A 7,529-nucleotide genomic window follows, 5' to 3' on the forward strand; every position below is an offset into this window, starting at 1 on the left:
AATTTACTTATATTTAGATTTATATTTGTAAATAACCCCTCAATTATATACCCACACGATTGTATTTACTAACCCACACACATATATCTATTATAAATATTTACTCAAATATACAAGCGTGAATTGTTATCCAGATTTCTAATAGTTTTTATTTTATTTGGCACACCGGCACACTCACGTCGATCACCCCGACACCAAGATTGCAAAGATGGTTAATTAAACTAAGTGAATAAAATATTAACATAAATTACGTGAAAGGAAAGGAAAATAACGTAGCCGATTTTCTAGGTTGAACAGATAGTAACATAGGCGAGATTCATTCATTGGAAGAAAACAACATAAGCACAAATGCTACAATCCACTCTCAAGAGGAGGAACTAAATGATCATTTTCCAATTTTACATACTATTGTAAATCGCTTCAATACACAAATCATTTTAACAAAAACGAAAATTATGGAATCTGAAGAACTAGGCAACACGAAGTAAATTTTTATTAGCGCAAAAGATATAAAAAATAATAATTTTCTTATTTAACCGATAATCAGTACAATATAGTTTAGCAAAAGCTTATTCAAATATTTAATAGACAGGTAAAGTTTTTTAGATGTGAATTCCATGCTAAATATATGAAAAATGAAGAACAAGTTTATAGACAAATTGCTCAATATCATAAAAATGAAACAGGCCATGCAAGTATTAATGAAAATTATGAAAAATTTAAAAAACTAATATTCTGGAAAAATTTTAAAGTTTTGATTCAAAAATATATAAATAATTGCGATGTTTGCAATAGAGCAAAATATAATAGAAAACTTTTAAAACCATTCATTTATATCTGATGGTGTTTTAAACTTCAATATATAAAATTATGCGCCTTAAAATATAAAGGAAATTTGTTAATGTTCTTGGTCAAAATCCCAAAAGAATTTCAATCGGTACAATTAAAAAGTATTATTCCTATACTAAATACAGCAGGCAAAGAAATAACAGCAGAAATTGAAAATGTTTTTAAATACAAAAATGTCACTTATAAATTCGAAGAAGCTAAAACACTCAATGARCTACAAATTTCTAAACATTACATCTACTTATTAAATTGTGAACTTATCAAAAATAGCATTACAGAAATTTTTCAAATTGATGAAGAAACTATTTTAATAAAATATGCAAATGGCATAGAACTAAACCAGAACTGCGACAACAGAAAAATTAAGTCGAAAAACACTACATTGATTCATTATAATAACTGCACAATTAAGATCCTATACCAAACATTCTCAAATACTAAAATATCATACAATCAAATATTTTATTATCCAAACTATGATACTCACAATTTCATTAACAAAATTACAATTAACGACCTTGTATTTAAAAACGAAGAAACGACAAAAATATCTTTCATATTGGAATATCAATTTTAAGTTTTATTGTGATCATAATAATAATTTTAATATCTTGTAAAATTAAAAAAAAAAAAGAAAAACAATACTATTCAAACTCAGGAGAGTTTTCCATTAAGGGAGGGAGGAGTTATATGTACACTATCATCCCAACCAGACACCACACAACAAAATATTGTAAATTGGACCAAATAAAAGATTAAAGAAAAACAAGTAAACATTACAAAAAATAAGATAACAAGTAGAGATAAAGAACCTAATGCAAATGCATGCAAAAATGTTTTGGTCCTTATGTTTGACTGTAATGATAACCCAGACATTATCGGGTAAACCACACAATCATGTTTGTTTGCATTCAATAGAAAATAAGATTACATTTAACAAATATTGTGTTTCATAAGAAAAAAAAAAACAAAGAAATATATTAAGAAAATTGTAATCGCTTTAGTAGTTATATAAGCAGAGCATAATTTGAAGACAGAGAATAAAATATAATGTCACAGAAGGAACATCGTCGGCATTTTTATTTACTCCTCCGCTCGAACAACTAAAACTTGTGCGCGTACGGACTGGATTCAGTATAGGGCGTTGTTAGCTAACGAACGAGCGGTCAGTTGTCTCCGAGCACCTGGAGAGTCAGGACAAACATTTTCGCTCGACGTATTCCGGTGGTGCAAGCCGAAAATGCTGCGTTCATTAGAGTAAAGGTGCGCGAATAGATTATTTTTGAAACTCGGTGAATATGCGGCAGAAGCGTTTGATATGATAAAGTAAGCTTTCTCAGATGTTTGTTTAACAAGAAGTGGTGAGTTTCGGTGGCATCAGGCGTTTTTGGAACAAACAACAAAAAATTTGACTTGAGATTTCTAGGGAGAAATACATAAATTACTTTAAATGAAAGCAAGTATGGCTAAGGAAGGATGTAAGAATACATTTCATACTCTTGCAACTTGCACAGATCAAAGTTGGCTTATTATATTACGAAAGCATTACATGTAGTATAATACCTCTAACTTCAGATATATTCGGTATTAAACTAGAGTATACCCAGTATTATACTATTTTACTAAAAGTGTTTTCTTTTCTCGACAAAAATGTTGCCTCATTATAAAAGAATTATACGTGCAGTTTTTTTTCAGTGTATGTCGTGAATTAGTAATGGTAATTTTTTTCCCCCCAATATGAAGTATTCGTCGTTCACATATTTTGTTTGTATATAATGTTTAACATTATTTCATTTGTTTCATTTGAATTACCGTTAATTGAAAATGTCATTGCGATTTCTATTTTTCATAGAAAATAATTATGTGTGCAAATTCATCTATTTATGCTCTGGTAGCTGAACAGACAAATAATAAAGATTGTTTTTTTAACTAAAGTGAAAAATTGGAAAATTAGTAAGTTATAARTATTAAATATAGTGCGTAGAAAAATAATTTATTATTTTGGAATATTTATATGTATGTATAGTTGAAAATGCCACGTGGTACAAAACTATCGGATGAAGAGCGGGGTAGGATAATTGGAATGCACAAAGCCGGCATAAGCATTGGACGAATTGCTGTGTGAGTGAACGGATATCGTAATACAGTTTCAAATAATTTGAAAAATCTTCAAAATTCTGGTGTCATAAAGCGTACTGGTCGGTTACCACCAGTTGATAAGCGGATCAATGAGAGATACACGACATCCTATCACTATAAGCGAAACTATAACAGGGGATCTTTAATGGTATGAACTGCCTTTAGTTTTAAAGGCAAATCATATGTGATTTTTAACTACTAAAGTGAATTCGGAAGTATTCATTGATCTACCTGATAGTGGGCTCATTCCTTTTGCTGAGTATTTTCATGACAACAATTGGATATTTCAGCAAGACAACGCACCTATTCATGTGTTTCGCGTTACGAAAGCATTATTTCAGTCCTGGAATATCCAATTATGGGATTAGCCAGCTTTGAGTCCTGACCTTAACCCCATAGAGGACCTTTGGTGTATACTTACTGCTAAAGTATATACAAATGCCAAGCAGTATGATACTATTAAGCAGTTAAAAAGTGCCATTGTGTCAGAGTGAGAGAAAATTGAGCTAACTACTCTGCAAAACTTAGTAGGCTAAATGCCACGAAGACTGTGCATGGGAAAACTGTAAAAGGATAATACTATTACGTACTAAAAATATTTAAAACATCAATTGCTTAAAGTTTTTTTATATATGCGTGTTAAAATAACATTGGATATAAATTTTAAGAGATTTCTATTTTGCACATATAATTATTTACTATATAATTAAAGTAATATACTTTTTTTTTATTGAATATATAATTAGAATTTCGTTTTTATTTAATACATTTTATAAAGCCATAAATAAAGCTGTAAGCCATCAAAATATATTTTGTGTTTTTGATTATGTACGACATAATAAATTTTTTAAACTGTAATATAACGCTATATTATAATTTAACACAACAAACCATAAATGATAATACACGGGACAACTGATACTCTTATATTTTGAGACGATAGAAAATGCTGCACTTTTGCCTGTTTAGAAGGCAATACTTTGAGAAAAGAACACACAATACACAGCATTATAACTGAGATTGTGAGAAAAGAGACCGCTATAAGATATCTTACATTGCTCTATTGCCCTAAATATACAGCATAAAGCCAACCGGAAATTTGAGAATCTTATATATGCATTAGTACATATTATTTGGGGGCTAGGGCACGTTTTTATAAAATTTCAAGAATTTCATTGATATCCCAAACTGTTTTTGTTTTATAAACTTTTGTAATGCTCTTATTGCAAAACCCGCTCTTAAAGTTGAGACCACTGGCTCCAAATTTTAATAATTTCGACTCATTTTTGGACCGTATATTTTTTCATAATGAAAAGGCAAACTTTACCAAAAAAAATTTCAAAAGAGCGGGAAAAATATGGCGTAGTTTGCTGTCCCTATTGATTTACTTTTATSGTGGCTTATTGAAAAACCCTATACTTTCAATATCAATAAGATAACTCAGATATTGATTAACATTTCCAGAATAGTGGCAGCCGAAAGTTTTAAAAATTTTATATTAAGTATAAAGGAACTCTTATTTAATAAAATCCAGAAGCTGTTTTTTGTGACTCTTTGAGCCTCGATAAAAGTTCTTTCCTTTCGCTCATGAGTTTTGACGGAAAACCACATCGTCCGACGTAGAGAGCAACTGCCGCGAGGAAAGCCTTCTTTGGGTCCAGGTGCACTGATTTAGTTGTAAAACAGACAAAGAAAGCCGCGTGGTCTTTCATGTGTAATAGTCGAAAGCAGAGCAAAGTTGCAGCGTTCCGGTAAAATAATCTACGTCCTTATCTTCTATTGCATAGTGCAGATCTTGCACATAAAAATGCAAATGTGGCTAGTTGTGAATAATCTAGTATAATTATGGCGTAGGGTTCGTTACCGTTGGGTTGGCGAGCGGACCATTATCACGAAGCAGACGTTTTGCAGAAATGGATTTAGTACTATGATTAAGTTCTTTTTATCAATCGGCATCGATGATCTTAGTAGTCACATCTCGCACTGGCGCTGTTGAGTATAAGTGCTAAGAGCGACTTTTGCTTTTGTTTGTTTAGGTTCTTCCTTACCTTTAAATCTGAATCGCTCTATGAAATTGAGAATGTAATGACGTCGACTGTCTGTCCGTCCCACTAAGGGAAATCTATTTGTGAGCTCGATTGGATACAACCTCTACTATGCGATGTTATGTATGCGGTCAGACTTCAAAAGATTTTAATAAATTAAAAAAAGGTGTCATAAATCAAGAGGCTTTAAAGTTTGGCCTCTCAGTACTCCATGCCCAAATACGGTTTTCTGAGTTGTTTTTGGACTTAGCATATAAAGAACCCATAAAGAATTGGCAAGCCCGTACAGCAGAAGACAAAAAGATTATTAAGGAAGCAAAAGAGACAATACAAAAATGTTTTAAAGATGWAATGGGTCTACTGGTTGATGTTCCTAAACCTGATTTTGGAAACAGTAATGACGGGAATACATCTAGGAGATTTTTCGAAAATGCGGAATGCTCTTCTCGCATCTCCGGCATCAACATCGAAGTAATCAAAAGAWTTAAAGTTATTCTTGAAATAATATCAAGTGGTCATGAGATTGATCCTCAAAAATTCGATGATTATGCCCAAGACACGGCAAAATTGTATGTGGAAATGTACGGTTGGTATCCAATGTCGCCAACTGTTCACAAAATCCTGATACACGGAGCGCAGGTGCTGCAAGAGGGAATTCTTCCAATTGGACAATTATCCGGGGAGGCTGCTGAGGCCCGAAATAAACATATCAGGAAACTGTTTTCGAGGATCGAGTGTAACAGAGACGTTTTGAACAGACTGCTTTTAACGTCCGATCCACTCATCAGCTACAATCGTCCAAAGAATAAGAAGAAACTCGTGCCATTTTCCGAGGAAGCAAAATCAATTTTAACTGCAGCAACACCTAATCTCAATAGGTCAGACGAGAATACTGTCGAGGAAGAGGATTCTGATGTAATCAGCGAAGTAGATTATCCTGAAACCGATTAATTTTTTTTTAAATTATATTATTTTATTTTATTTTCAGTTATTTTTTTTCTATTCTAATCATGTATTTTTATTAGTAAATGCTATATATTGATTCAATATTGTTTTTTATTACATTTAAAGATAATATAGGTCCCTAAATAATTATGACCGGTGTTTTGCATCAAATACCCCTTAGTGCGTCCGTGCAAAGTATTACTTGAGCAAAAATTTAAATATCTTAATGAAACTCGGACCACCATCTCCATGAACCAGAAACATATAAAGTGCCATAACTAAGCGCTAAATTAAGATATAAAGCTGTAATTTGGTACAGAGCATATGAAAGTGGCACGTGTAGGAAACATTTTTTTTTTTTTTTGAAAAAGTGGGCATGGCCCAGGCCTCTAACAAGTTTAATAAACATATCCCCTAAGCCTCTTAAGCTTCAACAACCAAATGTGCTGAGTACAAATCTTAACTTAATCTTAAGAACTTCTACCGACATAAAATGGATGGAATCGGAAGATAATCCCACTCACTCCCCATAAAACGTTACTGTTAAAGACTAATAAAAGCGCGATAAATGCGAGAGAGCCGGTGTGAAAATTTAAGGTAGCACTGCCTACTTTTTGGTGAAATCACATATCTCGGGACCCGACTAACCGATTTCGACAAAATTTAGTACGTAACATACTTCTTACATTCTTATGTTACATTGTTAAAATGGACGAAATCGGACAGCAACCACGAATACTTCCCATATAATACCATTTGATTCCTTTACTTTCCATTGGATAAATCAAGAAGCAAGCAAGAAGCAAATATACAAACTTTGCACGAATAATGTGTGCCACCTTATGACCAAAAAAGTACAAGGAAAAGTGTTCAATCCCCTAGGCATCGAATATGTGGACCTCTCTACTTATAGTAGACTTTTGATAGAAAATGTCGGCCAATATGTGATATATTATCGGTTTGAAATGAATGATGCTTGGTGATTAAAACAATTTCTTTTAAATTGCAATTAAATTAACTAGAATTAATTGTATAATCAATTGACCAATCGACTAAAAAAATAATTTATAGTAGTCTACCATTCATAACACCGAGCTTTCCCTTGAACGTATTGAACTATTCAAAATATACATACAGTTTGTCAAGTAATTCTTTGCAAAATGGAAAACATCATTGAAATAAACTTTCAAGTTTATTTTTCTTTAGAAAAAATGGATTTATTTCAGTTTTTTCTTTTAAATTATAATAAGAGAGATTATTAGCTACACTTTTCAGCATAAAACATAATAAGAAAACAACAAAAATAAGAAGTGTGTAAATATTAGGCTGTCAATTAATTCTTTGCAAAATGTAAATATTGGTTAAACTTGTAAAGAAAACTTATAAATTATAACATTTATGGTTCTAATAGTGGGTGTGGCGTCCCTTGGCATCCAAGACTGCRTTCAGGCGACGAGGCATGGAATGTATAAGACCATTTATGTCGTAATACTCCGGTATTTTCTTCCATTCCTCTGTAATTGCTTTTATTAAGGCGTTTTTATTTGTTGG

The sequence above is a fragment of the Bactrocera latifrons genome, unplaced genomic scaffold (genome assembly GCF_001853355.1).
Source record: "Bactrocera latifrons isolate USDA-ARS-PBARC rearing strain unplaced genomic scaffold, ASM185335v1 scaffold_476, whole genome shotgun sequence".
NCBI classification, from domain to species: domain Eukaryota; kingdom Metazoa; phylum Arthropoda; class Insecta; order Diptera; family Tephritidae; genus Bactrocera; species Bactrocera latifrons.